We start from the raw sequence: 16,096 nt of genomic DNA on the forward strand, positions 1-16,096 counted from the left end.
GTTGACGTCAATAAGTCCAAATGGACCAATCCGTGGAGCTCCGCACACACACACTCACTCACTCACTCAGACTGATCTGCTCTCAGCCGCGGTGCTCTGCGGAGTTCAGACCCCACGCAGCAACCAGGAAGCGACCCCAGTAATCCAGCTCACACTGTCCGCTCCTCGAGCCTCAGAGGGCGGAGCAGCGAGCCCCCCAACGTCCCGCCAACACGGCACCCAGACCCCACGCAGCAGTCATTACTGGTGTCACTTTCTGGTTGCTAACAAACGCCATCTTAACACATAATCACTGATGTTCCGCTGTAACGCTGGTGGACCAATCAGAGCACAGTGGGCTCACAGGGAGGGGGGGGCAGGAGCTCCAACAAGCCGTGTAGGACAGAGAGTGAATACACATACTTTACAGTGAGGCTGGATGAGAAACCAATGTGAGTTTGGAACATTGAACAATGTAAATCTATTCTAGTAGACCTCACAATGGAACTATGATCAGTAGAATCATACTGATACAGTGTGCAACTCGATTTTGACAGGATAACAACTGGTGACTTCTAGAATTGAGTGAGTAACATTCTGTTTTTAGACGTCTCTGTTTCAGTGTGTGTGCTCTGTATAAAGGCTCTGTTGTTGATCTGACTGGAATTGTGATTTTAATCTCAAAACCGCTGCAGTGTCTGTCAGGCAGAAACTTGGGACAAGTAATTTGACTGAAACCTTTAAACTGAACTAACTGGCTGCCAGGGTTAACTTTGATTTAAACATTTGTAGAATACTAAGAGCTTTATTGAGTAGGTGTAACTGTATTAAGGGTTAAACTCATAACTTTATAACTTAGGGTTTAATGTAATTGTAAACTATTGTGCCACTAATAACGTTCAATAACAACTCAGCAGTGAGCCAGTTTCAATTTCCTATTGAGGCCCACCAGCTACAGAGAGTTAACTAATTAAAGGGGCGTGGCCCCACAGCTGTGACAACTCAGCAATCAGGTGTCCATTTTAGGAAGCACTTTCCTGGCGTGTCAGCTTCAGACAGACGAAGAAAATAGAGTCCTGCTGGAGTCACGAGGGTGGCAAAGAGGAGGCAAATCCTACTCTGATTGAGCTAAGTATCGCTGGTGTTTTATTCTATTGTGTTTTTTAGCCCCTCATGCTAAATCATGTGTATATTCTCCATTCCTGTTCATGTGTCCTCTCGCAATTATCACTGGCCCCGTGTATCTCCTAATCGCTATAACCGGCCCGCTCTCGTCTATCCCACATGCTCCTCTGAGATCCAGCATCTAGTTTCAGGCGGCCTGTGGAACTGCCAGTCAGCTGTTCCTAAGGCTGACTTCATCTCTGGCTACGCTTCCCTGCAGACCCTGGATTTACTTGCTCTCACTGAGACCTGGATTACTCCATCCAACACATCCACCCCAGCAGCTCTCTCCACAGCATATTCCTTCTCCCATACACCCAGACCCACTGGCAGAGGAGGTGGCACTGGTCTCCTGCTCTCTCCCAAATGGAGCTTTTCCCTCTTCCCAAGCTACCTAACTTCACTCCTTCCACCTTTGAATTCCATGCCGTCACAGTAACCCATCCTATACAATGAACCCTTGTTGTTCCACCAGGCGCCTTGGGGGACTTCTTGGAGGAGTTAGATAATCTCCTCTCACACATCCCTGAAACATCCCTGAAACTGGCCCTCCCGCTGTACTTCTCGGAGACTTCAACCTCCAGACGGGGAAGATAGACGAACTAACATCTCTGTTAACCGCCTTTGCTTTCTCACTGTCTCCGTCCCCACCAACTCATAACGCTGGCAATGTCCTTGATCTCATATTCTCAAGGAACTGCACTACTTCTAACCTCTCTGTAAACCCGCTCCACACATCCGATCACTTCTTCATTTCATTCTCTCTACCCCTTTCCAAACATAACAAACTAATCTCTTCTCATCCTGCACCTGTCCGCCGTAACCTCCGTTCCCTCTCCCCCTCTACCTTTGCCTCATCGGTGCTCTCAGCCCTCCCTTCCTCTGACTCGTTCCAATTGCTGCCTCCAAACTCTGCTGCAGAAACTCTCCTCTCTACTCTCTCATCCTCTCTGGACTCTCTCTGTCCTCTCACATCTCGGCAGGCTCGTCAGTCCCCTCCTGCTCCCTGGCTAAATGACGCACTGCGTGCTAATATAACCGTCCTTAGGGCAGCAGAGCGGAAACGGTGGAAATCCAAACACCCTGACGACCTCCTAACCTATCGGTCTCTCCTCTCCTCTTTCTCTGCTTCGATCTCTCAGGCAAAAAGCACTTTCTTTCAAGATAAGATCCAATCTTCCTATTCCAAGGCAAGGCAAGGCAAGTTTATTTATATAGCACTTTTCAATGCAAGGCAATTCAAAGTGCTTTACAAAAAAAAATGAAAGACATTAAGCATTAAAAAAGAAAAGCTAACAAAATAAACATTAAGGAAAAATACATGGATAAAAGTTACAGTGCAGTCTAAAATATGAATAGTTCAATTAAACATTACAAGAAAAAGTACATGGATAAAAGTTACAGTGCAGTTTAAGATATGAATAGTTCAATTAAAAGCAGCGACAAAAAGAAAAGTCTTCAGTCTGGATTTAAAAGTAGTCAGAGTTGCAGCGGACCTGCAGGTTTCTGGGAGTTTGTTTCAGATATTTGGAGCATAACAACTGAACGCTGCTTCTTCATGTTTAGTTCTGACTCTGGGGACAGAAAGCTGACCAGTCCCTGAAGACCTGAGAGATCTGGATGGTTCATAGTTTAGCAGGAGGTCAGTAATGTATTTTGGGCCTAAACCATTCAGTGCTTTATAAACCAGCAGCAATATTTTGAAATCTATTATTTGACACACAGGAAGCCAGAGTAAAGACTTCAGAACAGGAGTGATGTGATCCACTTTCTTAGTGTTAGTGAGGACTCGAGCAGCGGCGTTCTGAATCAGCTGCAGCTTCCTCATAGATGTTTTAGTGAGACCTGTGAAGACACCATTGCAGTAGTCGAGTCTACTGAAGATAAAGGCATGGACAAGTTTTTCCAAATCCTGCTGTGACATTAGTCTTTTAATCCTAGATATATTCTTTAGGTGATAGTAGGCTGATTTAGTAACTGTTTTAATGTGACTGTTGAAACTCAGGTCAGAGTCCATGACTACACCTAGATTTATGGCTTTATCTGTTGGTTTGAACATTGCAGACTGAAGCTCAGCGCTAACTTTTATACGTTCTGCCTTGGCTCCAAAAACCATTACCTCAGTTTTATCTTTATTTAATTGGAGAAAGTTCTAACACATCCAGTCATTGATTTGTTCAATGCACTTACTCAGTGTTTGAATTGGAGCATAGTCTCCTGGTGAAATGGTTACGTAGATTTGTGTGTCATCTGCATAGCTATGGTAACTTATTTTGTTGTTCTTCATTATCTGAGCCAGTGGTAGCATGTAGATGTTAAAGAGAAGAGGCCCCAAGATGGAGCCTTGAGGAACCCCACATGTCATATTTGTCAACTCAGATGTGTATTTACCTATAGAAACAAAGTTGTTTCTATCCTTTAAGTAGGATTTAAAGCAATTTAGAACTGTTTCCGAAAGTCCCACCCAGTTTTCCAGTCGGTCTAGTAATATGTTGTGGTCAACAGTGTCAAACGCAGCACTGAGATCTAATAATACTAACACTGAAGTTCTGCCACTGTCTGTGTTTAAGTGGATGTCGTTAAAGACCTTTACAAGAGCAGTCTCAGTGCTGTGGTTTGGACGAAAGCCTGACTGGAACACATCGAAACAACTATTTAAATGCAAGAAATTACTCAACTGTTGAAAAACAACTTTTTCAATGATCTTACCTAGAAATGGCAGGTTTGATATGGGCCTGTAATTGTTCATTACTGAAGCATCTAGATTATTCTTTTTTAAGAGCGGTTTAATGACTGCAGTTTTCAGGGCCTGTGGAAAAATACCTGAGTGAAGAGATTTGTTTACTATATGAAGTAGTTCTGAGGCCATGCAGGGCAAAACATCTTTGAAAAATCCTGTTGGAATAATATCAAGGCAGCAGGAGGAGGATTTCAGAAGTTGTATAATGTCCTCTAGGTTTTTATCATTAATCTGATGGAATTGTGTCATGTCTGAATTGATGTTAAGTGGACACCGAGACAACACATTTGCTGTTCCTGATGCAGAGGCACTGACTGCTTGTCTGATTTTCTGAATTTTGTCAGTGAAAAAGGAGGCAAAATCATTGCACGCCCTGGTGGTTAGAAATTCAGAGGCTACTGACACTGGGGGGGTTAGTTAGTCTGTCGACGGTAGCAAACAAGGCACGTGCGTTGTTTTTGTTTTTGGTAATGATGTCAGAGAAGAATGATTGTCGTGCGTTTTTCAATTCCAAATTATAAAGGCCAAGTCTCTCTTTATAAATGTCAAAGTGAACCTGGAGATTTGTTTTTCGCCACCTGCGTTCAGCTTTTCGACATTCTCATTTTTCTGTTTTAACGGTCATGGCCTTTCTCCATGGAGATATTTTCTTCCCAGTCACTTCCTTTACCTTAATTGGAGCAATGGCATCTATAACATTTTAATTTTTGAATTAAAATGATCTACTAGCTAATTTACTGAGGTGTCCAATCCCAAAAAACTATTTTCCATCTTCTCCACCCTCTTAGAACCCCCCAAAGCCCCTCCCCCCTCCTCCCTTCTGTCAAGCGACTTTGTTAACCACTTTGAAAAAAAGGTTGATGATATTCGCTCTTCTTTTTCTGACTCACATTTACTCACCGCTGGGTCACCAGACCCTCCTTCCACCAGCACACTAAACTCCTTTTCCCCTCTCTCTCCAAGTGAGGTTCTTACCCTCATTACCTCTGCCCGTCCTACCACCTGTCCTCTGGACCCTATCCCCTCAAACCTCCTTCAGACTATCGCTCCTGATATTCTACCGTTTCTCACCCATTTCATCAACACTTCTCTAACTTCTGGTCACTTTCCAAACAGTCTCAAGGAGGCAAGAGTAAACCCTCTGTTAGGATCACTGTAATGATTGCGAAAAAGTTTATTTGAAAGCTGATTAACAAAACATAACATTAACACCAAGATCGTGACACCCTCTCCTAAAGAAACCCACTCTCAACCTGTCTGATGTTATAAACTACTGGCTTGTCTCTCTCTTCCCGTTCCTGTCTAAAACACTTGAACACGCTGTCTTTAAACAACTCTCCTGTTATCTCCATCAGAACAACCTTCTGGATCCGCACCAGTCTGGTTTCAAGGTAGGTCACTCCACAGAGACTCCTCTCCTCGCCAGGGCCGTATCCAGGATTTCCTAAATACTGAGGTCCAAACAGGCTAGGGTGGTTCGGGGGATACCCCCCGAGATTTTTGGGATTTTCATGATCTACTTAGGTGCTTTTTAAGTTCTGTGGGGGGTCACAAATTGGATAATATATTGATTTCAAACCATGTCAGTGGGCTGCAGCTAGGGCATCGTTTGAATTTCCACGATTCTGATTCCGATTCTACTTTTCGATTCCGGTTCTTAACGGTTCTCAATTCCGATTCTTTGAGGGGCAGGGTAAAAAAATTATAAATTGCTTCTTCCACCAAAACAATTTCTTCGAGAAACTTTACAGTAATATTCACATTAATCAGTCTGTTTATATTCACTGCTATGTAACTGTAACCTGAGAACCACTGAAGCTACAACAGTCCAACTTTTAAAGGACCCCCCCCCCCCCCCCCATTTAAAAACAGTTCTTGTTGAGAAAAACAGCATATCTGCCTTCTTCAGCATACTGGGAAGAAATGTTTGAACATTTTAAAGTAAAATGCTTCAATCTGGTGCACTTTAAGCAGAATTACTAGAGACCTAGGGGGTACAACTCTAAACACCCATATGAAAAAGATCGGTTTACATTTTAATAATCAAATAAGTATGTGAACATAACCAGTAACCTACCATAGCCAATAACAAATACATGTAACGTATTTTATTTTTGTTGTTCATTCATATCTTATTTTACCATTTTATTTATGCATATTTTTTTATCTCCAGTTTAAAACAATATGTCTGGTTTACTGTCCTATGGTATACATTGGAATGATTTCAAACCTGTTTTATCCCAATAATTATAAAGGAGTGCCTTGGAAATATGTGTTTACATACATTGTGAACAAAACGTTTGAGACCCACTGAGATAACTTAGACTAAAGTGAACTATCTAAACACTCGGAGTCCTTTACCTCACTGAGCTGTAGTTATCAGCCTCTCAGTCTGACTGGAGAGGACTCTCCTCCACATCATTGTAGAAACATCTTCTTCTTCCGTTAGAGCAGCTAGCACCAGATGCTAATAACAACAGCGCGTACCTGTGCACCCTCCCTTTCTCCCTCGCTCGCTCCCACGCTCACTCACACTTTGGCTGTGAGCTGTGCCAGATAAGCCAACATCCCCCATTTTCATCACTTACAGCGCCCATCGTACAGGGCAAATGAAAAGTGTAACCGGGAGGAAAAGGGTGTTACATTTACTTAATTATGAATGTTGTTACATCAAGGCCGAAAATTAGGATGAGCACCAACGGTCAAAACATTTTTTTTTCCTCCCAGAGCTGTCAGCGCAGCGCCTCCACAGATCTGGCACCCTAGGCGAACATCTATAACGCCAGTGCTACGGGCTGGCCCTGGGGCCTCATTTATAACGCCGTGCGTAGGATTCACGTGGGAAGGTTGCTTACGTAGTAGAAATTCAAAAAATAGGTACAGAAATGTTCCGACATTTTCCGATTCACCAAACATTGTGTACCGGCGAAGAAAGTGCGTACAGCACTTCCTATGCTGGTTTCCCTTTATAAATCACAATCGACTGGAAATGCGGTGCAGCTTTTGCGGGCTTCACGTAACGCCCATATTTGTCTATAAATAGTCAAAGAAATGCCCATTCATTCATTCTGACTGACTTTATGAAGAAGATCGCAGGAAATGACGACGGAATAGCTAAAAAAGACATCTCACACCGTGTCAGATTTTGGTTATTTTGGGGAGGTCGAGATAAATCATATTGTTTGGTGGATGCCGTTTGAACCAGAGTAGCAGCATGGAGGTTGGATCGTCACTAAAATAAATAAATAAGTGGTCCGAAAAAGGTTCATGACAAAAAAAATACACATAGCCTTCCTCAGACAGTGTGTTTGTACCGGGGACATGATGAGAAACTGTAAGAAATGATCGGGGAATCCCTCCGGAGTGGAGTCATGACGACTGGATCTGAATTATGTTTTCGTATTTGGTGGTTTGTGTCTCAGCTGTCGATCAGCTGTGCGCAGCATCTCCACTGCAGCAACTCTATATCCACCAGTTAAAGGAAATACAACTAATGGGCAGTGGCGGCTGGTGGAACATATTTTTGGTGGGGCTGTTGATAGAGTGAGTAAAACATTTTTTTTGGGAGAAATGACCCCTTAAATTAGGACTTCTGGTGATGTAATGGCGCGTTTCCAGTGCAGCGCGGAGCTCACTTTAATGCTGCGTTCAGACCGGACGCGATGCGAATATTCGCTTCGCTCTAAACGCTCCTAACGCATCGCTCTAGTCGCTCGAGTTTCACCGCAGCTGCCAGCTGTGTTTACTCGCATCATTCAAACAAGACGCGCTGGCTCGGGAACTACAACAAAATGAACCATATTTTACCGTGATTAAATTGTAATACACGTTTCTAAATGATGCCGACGTAACAACATACTGATACCGGTTAGTAAAAACCATGAATTAATGCTTTGACAAGTCTGCAGACAGACGGCAGGCGAAAAACCTTTAAGAATGCTTGTTCTGGAGCTTGGCTAAGCTAATGCTACATATGCTCTGACCGTCCACACTCACAACAACGGCCTATACAGACATAAATAAACCAGTGACTGTATTCTCCATGACACAGACAGTCTGTGGTTTGTACTTGTTTAACTTTTGTCTAGTTTCTGAACAGATCGTATCTGTCCCCGGCTGTTTGAAGAGCAAGCATGTGAAACAAAAGATAGCATTTACCTGTTTGCATCGTTTGCATCCAGCTAGCCATGTGAGAAGCCTTGTTGATACGTTTTGTCTTTTTCACGAGCTTGCTGTATATACAAATCGGGTTGGTCCGGTCCAAGGTCTTTAAGTATCAATTTATCTCCCAAACTTCTCCTTTCAAAAGGATTGGAGAGTAGCTCTTGGGCGGACCAAGGTTCCGGCGACTCCACCTGCACACCATTCTCATCCAAACACTGCGTCACCTTGGTCACTCACGAGTCTAAAAAACAACTCCTCACGTCAACGCACGTAAGCAACATGGGCGCCAACATGGGCGCCAACGTGAGCGCCCACGTGACCAAAATATTTGACGGCGCTGATTGGCTGAAATTATGTTTTGGCGGCACAGTTTACTATTGAGACTTTTGCAACCTGCTGGTTGCTGCTGTTTCGCTCGGGGGCTCTGCCCCGTAATGATAAACTAATGCCATGGGCAAGGCCAGGCAGGAAACAGGTGACTTATCAGTAACTTTAGACATCGTAACACAATTTTAAATGAGATTGTATTGTAGATTATACATTTTTGTGATACTAATTGTATGATATTTACCTTGTTCATTAAAAATTTAAATATATATATTTTTTAAATATATATTTTTTTAAATATATATATTTTTATTTAATATATATATATTTTTTTTTGTATCTGGCAAGAGGTGGGGCGGCGCCCCTAGCGCCCCTATGGGCCGGCCGCCACAGCTAATGGGTTGTGTTATATTAGCTGTACAATTTACCACATATGGTGTTCTTAGTTTCCATACCTCCTGTGTTTTATGAGCGACTTATCAAGTCTTAGCAAACGGCATAACACATGATTAAACATGGTAGTATATAAAACCATGCTCGTACAACCTATAGAAATGCAAAACCGCATCATTTATGAGAAAACATTTCATAACATTAACACAACATATTCGAGGTGGTTTTAAATAACATATCCGTATTTATTTATGTTTCCAAGTTATGTTTTTGTGTGCACTGAGGAGTCTCAAACAGTTTGTTTAATCATTTTAAGATTGGCTTTAATCAATGTTTGAAAATGAATTCTTCATATGATAAATGAGAGGTAACATTTTGTTTATGGTATTATTTCCACATATTTCTCTCCATTCTTCCTTCTGCCAACGGTATCGCAGTTTCTCGTCTCTCCCGTTTTTGTGCTTAGTGCATACGCATGGGTTAGAGTTTGCGTGGAGGACCGCACGTTTTCCCGTCAAGTTAGTATTTTATAAATTGCAAACATTGCGTAGAAACTGGCGTACGCCATTTTTTTGAGCATATATCCCTTTATATATGAGGCCCCTGGGTTGCGTTCCAATAGTCCATTTAGCTTAGGAACCTTCCTAACCAAGTGAAATGACCCGGAAGTACGTCAGTGGCAGCCATGATAAGTGCCGTTCCAATTCTCCAAATGAAAGGAAAGGAGGTTTCAAACTTCCTTTATAACCTCCTTTAGCTTAGGAACCACTGGACCTCCCTTACCGAAAGGAGAGGAGAAAATGCTGCCCCACAATGCATTGCAGCCGCAGCATTTGCCGTCACACAACAGTCGGCCGTTCACGGAAACAACCGATTATGACCGAGAAATTATATCATGAAAGTTACGGTGCTTATTAAGCATTTTAAAACGTAGGTGGTAAGTTGCCAAAGTGCTTTGTTTTGAACGTTCATCAGTATTATAATCAAAAAGAGAAATATGAACGTTAGTTTTTACTGAAATGATCAAATAAAGTCAACATTTCAGTCTTTACTGAGCTGTGTGGAGTTTGTTCAACTTTTAAAAGATGTTTGAATGGTGATATACACAGTGATAGATGTTAAGGACTAACGTTTATAATAAATACATTTGTATTGATTTTAAGATATTTTCATAGTTCATACAATCATACGTATTGGGATCATTTGTATTAATGTGGACCGGAGGGAGAGGGTGATGAGCATAAGTTTCACTTCCTTTTTTATTTCAATTCCAACTTTGGTCATGAAGAATATGTTTCTCTGTTGTCCACGTTCATAAAGCAGCAGCATCAGAGCACGGTCCAGAGTCTCTCTCGTTTACAGTAGTCCCTCGTTCTTATTAAACATCCATGTTGTAGTCCGCTATAGAAAACTGTAGTTTCCATAGTTTCCCCACAGCAGCAGACGCACATTCATGACGTCCGCTGGCGCATCATAAACACGTCAGATAGTGAAAGTGCATTCGGATTCTCTAAAGTACCGCAGTCTCTTCTCCTAAGTCCTTTTGAATTCTCCAATCCACTATCCCTTAACCCCGTGACGTTTCACTCAGAGGTCAAGGAATAGGAGATAGGGTTAGAATTTAGGAGCTGATTTTTGGATTATCGGAACGCAACCCTGGTCCCAGGTTACGCTGTAGGAAGTGTAGGTACAACGCTACATTTCCCGCCCCGCCGCAGTTATCAAGCCCCCAGGAAGTGCGCCGGAGTCTGATGAGAATATTCGTTGTGGCCAAACGGCGGTACTACACTTCCTTTAGGTTGCTTGGCCTGGAAACACTTTTTCCCATTGACTTACATTGGGAAAGAGTGGTCTGTAACTCGCTGGATAATTTTTTTTAAACTAAATAAACAACCCAGTATGAACACTTGTATAGCCCTTATTAAAAACATTCGTTCCTCAAGTTGTAAAAATGTGCTAATAACCAGTAGCGTGGCGTGGGGAAAAAATTAGGGGAAGCCAACGTCCTTTCTTTTGGGTCGGGGGTGTGGTGGTCAATGTAATAATGTAACCAGATGAGTGATTACAGCACCCGGTATCATTTTACACACATTTGTATCAGATGCAGGACTTACACACACCGACGCACTCTCCAGCCCAAACTCTAATAAGCATTCATTCACAAACTAAATCAGGAGACCTTTAACGTTTTACGTCCGATTCGCTCCTTTTTTCCTCGCTGTACACAGCTCCAGTTTGGGCATCGGCCTGTCATCAGATTGTATTTGTTGTTGTTGCTGCTGTAGCGGAAGTTTAGTACAATTATTTTTGATGAAATACTCCAAATCTCCACCCTCCATAATTGCACTTGCTTCAGTTGCTTGCTACTTTCTAACGGTGGTGAGAGTGATACAGTGACGCTATATATCTTCTATCGATTAGATTTATGATTCGAAAATTATAAAAGTAGGGTAGAGATGTGGATATTATCCGACTGAACAAAACTTGCATTTATCTAACAGGTTCGTTTTCCACTGACCTTATTTCGAGCTATTTTCCAAAATCCTATGGAGAAATCCCATTGCTTTTTTGTCGAGGGAAACATGAGGGAAACCGAGCGCAGCTTACTTCCGGATTTTAGGACGCGTCACTGCAACACTAAGTTGATGCGATTTGATTGGATTGTGAGGCAAGGGAAGCCAGCCGCCTCTGGCTTCCCTTGGCATGGCCCTGACCAATCACAGGTTGGCAGGGGCATCACGTGAGCCTCATCTGATTGGTCAATCCCTTAATTTGTTTTCACCAAGGGAAGCGAGATTCGGCTGGCCTCCTCTCGCAACAGTAAGTGCAATCTACTGTTTCACCATAACATCTAGAGGGGCGCTGTTTGTTTCACTCTTTGTAAAATACTCAATGAGAATGGGGGAGAGATGGGCCAACAGCAACACACAGCAAAGGAGAATTATCGAAACAAAACAAAGTGTTTTTATTTATTTATTTAAATTATAACTACAATCCGAAAAAACAGGGGAAGCCTGGCTTCCCTTGGCCTCCGGGAGAAAACGCCACTGCTAATGACGTTATTCTGAGAGTTATTTCCCTCTGCATTATGAACGTGCATCTAGCCGCCCGGCACGTTCATGTTAGGTGTTCAGCTGCAGCAGCACTACATGCGTTTATCTTTACCCATGGATGCACGATAACAACGGACCCAAATCGCCTTACTGCCAGCCCACGGAGCTGTAATAATGGATATATTGCACATGTTTGCTGTAATTCATAATTTCTAAAATATTATACTACATGGGCTGTATGATGTAAATCTTGTACCGTAAATGTTGTATTAAATTAAGTGTATATTACCGACGTTAGATTAACCACTGTGTGTATCAGTGGCGAGCCGTGACTTTTATACCTAGGCCCTCTGACCCCCCCTTCCCTCGAAAAAAAAGAAGAGATATTACGTCTCAACGTATACTTCAGCGGAATATCAAAACAGTGGTCCGGGGTGCAAAACGCATCAATGACAGCGACCCTCTACCACACAAAACAACACCATTTATATAAACACCTATCATGACAGGGCACCCACAGCCAAGTAACAATTACAAATGAATTAAGTCGGCACAGCGGCCCGCATTGAAAATGACTTGGGCCTACCTTTGATGATCAAATCACTGAAACACAAAGTCCATCCTGTCCTTTTGGATGAAGCACTTGCGGGTCATGCAGCTGATCCTTTGCCACTCCAGTTTATCATTGTAACTCAATCTTGAAAATGACTCGGTTAATAATTTCGCAACGATGTCATCACTCTCACTGAAGTGAGCCATCATGAACGAACTTATGCTAATCATAAATCTATCGATCATAAATCTATCGATTAGATTTATGAATAAAAAAAAGTAGGATAGACATGTGGATATTATCCGGCTGAACACAACGTGCATTTATCTAATAGGTTCGTTTTCCACAGACCTTATTTCGAGCTATTTTCCAAAATCCTGTGGAGAAATCCCACTGCTTTCTGTCGAGGGAATCCGAGCGAAGCTTACTTCTGGGTTTTAGGACGCGTCACTGCACCACTTGCATAGACCTCACAGCGGGCGGAACCTGTCATAAAGTCCGTGAAAATAAAGCCCGCCCATTTAGAGGGAAGATATGATTGGTCAATTGTACTGTCATTTGACATTACACTCTCGTTGAGTTACTATAGCTGGCCCTCTGTGAATGTAGAGAGGGACCAAGCTCTCCCGTCTTCACAGTAACTCGCAGAGACGGCATTTAACCCTTCACATTCCAACAGAAACTGAACAGGCAGATTCGAAAGATTTATTTCTTTGGAAATATTATTTTAAATACAATTAAATCAAGTTATTTTGGTAAAATTAATGAAAAATGTAACAACAACAAAATATAAAAAATAATATTTAAAAAACAAATGTTTTTTTTTTAATGTTTTCAAATATTATTTTTTAGAATATCTTAGGCCCTCACAGAGGGCCTAGAGGGCCCTGACGGCTCGCCACTGGTGTGTATATATATACAGTGCAATAATTATTTCATGCTAAATGAAGCTCTGTTGGATATCACTAGATCCTGCTATATAACGGGCGGGCGACGTTGAGGCGCATCTTAAACTGCTGGCTAAAAATAAACATAAATACGGTAGGATTGTTATTCACGTCGGTGGTAATGATGTTCGTTTACGCCAATCAGAATGCACCAAACTTAATGTGGAGTCGGTGTGTAGATATGCTAAAACAATGTCGGACACCGTAATCTTCTCTGGTCCCCTCCCCAATCTGATCAATGATGACATGTATAGCCGCATGTCATCATTTCAGCACTGGTTGTCTTGGTGGTGCCCAGCAAACAATGTGGGCTTCGTAAATAATTGGACAGCCTTCTGGGGAAAACCTGGTCTGATTAAGAGAGACGGCATTCATCCTACTTTGGAAGGTGCAGATCTCATTTCGGCAAACATTTCAGGGCTTTGTGGACTTAATCCATGACAAACTGGAGTTGAGACCAGGAGGCAGAGTCGCAGTCTTACACGCTTCTCTGCGCTCTCTCCTAGGCAGTCATCCATAGGAATCCCGAACCCAATAAAATACCCAATATTAGCGGTGTGTGTGTCTGCCCAAGGACAATTTAAGGTAAAACCTAATAGAGGTGTCATACATAATAACCTAATAAAAGTAAATGTAACAACTACTACAGTGCAACAAAACAGGAAGATTAAATGTGGTCTCTTAAACATAAGATCTCTAGCATCTAAAGCAATATTGGTAAATGATTTAATATCAGATTATAATATTGATATATGCGGTCTCACTGAAACTTGGTTGAGACATGAAGAATATGTCAGCATAAATGAGGCCACTCCACCCAGCCATATCAACACTCATATTGCTCGAGGCACGGGCAGAGGAGGTGGAGTTGCAGCAATCTTTGACTCAAGTTTACTTATCAATACTAAACCAAAATTAAATTATACCTCCTTTGAAAGCCTCGTTTTTAGTCTTACGCATCCGACCTGGAAAACTTTGCAGCCAATCTTATTTGTTACAGTGTATCGTGCACCAGGTCCTTATTCAGAATTCTTATCAGAATTCTCTGAGTTTTTATCAACTTTGGTTCTTAAAACAGACAAAGTAATTATCGTAGGTGACTTTAATATTCATGTTGACGATGATAAAAATAGCCTTACTGTTGCATTTAACTCTATATTAGATTCTGTTGGTTTCTGTCACAGTGTAAATAAACCAACCCACTGCTATAATCACACTCTCGACCTTGTTCTGACTTATGGTATTGAAATTGAGCAACTATTAGTCGAACCGCATAATCCTGCTTTATCCGACCATTTCTCAGTAACTTTTGAAGTACTATTACGAGACTACAAAGCATTAGTCAAAAGCTCTTGCAGCAGAAACCTATCTGTTAGTGCTATAGCCACATTTAAGGAAGAGATTCCACCAATACTTAACTCGATAGCATGTCTGCATGTAGGGGAGGAAACTTATACAAAATGTACACCACCCCAAATTGATCATGTTGTTGATAGTGCTATAGATGCGCTGCGAATAAAATTAGACTCTGTTGCTCCTTTGAAAAACAAGAAAATAAAACAACATAGATTAGCTCCATGGCATAATGCCGAAACCCGCAAAATAAAGCAAAAGTCTAGACAACTTGAAAGGATATGGCGTTCCACTAAACTTGAAGAATCTCGTTTAATTTGGCATATTACTCTCAATGAATATAAGAAAGCACTGCGTAAAGCGAGAGCAGCCTACTACTCTTCATTAATAGATGAGAATAAGAATAATGCAAGATTTCTTTTCAGCACTGTAGCCAGGCTGACAGAGAGCCACAGCTCGATTGAGCCTTCTATTCCCATAGCACTCAGTAGTAATGATTTTATGTGCTTTTTTAACGATAAAATTGTTACTCTTAGAAACAAAATTAATGACCTCTTGCCTTTGACCAGTATAGTGTTATCAACAGCTCCCGGAAACGTAAGTTCTAATATTACACGAGAGAGTAAACTAGAATGCTTTTCAGCCATAAACCTTGAACAATTACATTCAATGATTCTCTCTTCTAAACCATCAACGTGCATGTTAGACCCAATTCCAACTAAGCTGTTGAAGGAAGTTTTTCCATTAATTAGCACTTCTTTATTAAATATTATGAATATGTCTTTACTATCATGCTATGTTCCACAATCATTCAAAGTAGCAGTGATAAAACCACTTCTTAAAAAGCACAACCTCGATCCAGAAGTTTTAGCCAACTATAGACCTATTTCTAATCTTCCGTTCCTCTCAAATATTCTTGAGAAAGCGGTCGCAAAACAGTTGTGTGATTACTTAAAAAACAATGATTTATTTGAAGATTTTCAGTCTGGCTTTAGAACACATCATAGCACAGAGACAGCTCTGGTTAAAGTCACAAATGACATTCTAATAGCCTCAGACAAGGGACTTGTCTCTATTCTTGTTTTGCTCGATCTCAGTGCTGCATTTGATACTATCGACCATGACATCCTATTGCAAAGACTAGAGCACTTAGTTGGCAATCAATCAATCAATCAATGTTTATTTATATAGCCCAATATCACAAATGTTACATTTGTCTCAGTGGTCTTCACAGTGTGTACAGAATATCAGTGAACTGCTTTAGGTCCTATCTATCTGAACGCTCTCAGTTTGTACGTGTCAACGATGAATCTTCCAAGCAAACCAAAGTTAGCCATGGAGTGCCACAGGGCTCAGTGCTCGGACCTATTTTGTTCACATTATATATGCTTCCATTAGGCAATATTATAAGGAATCATTCTGT

This window comes from Pseudochaenichthys georgianus, chromosome 23 (assembly GCF_902827115.2).
Source record: "Pseudochaenichthys georgianus chromosome 23, fPseGeo1.2, whole genome shotgun sequence".
Classification (NCBI taxonomy): Eukaryota; Metazoa; Chordata; class Actinopteri; order Perciformes; family Channichthyidae; genus Pseudochaenichthys; species Pseudochaenichthys georgianus.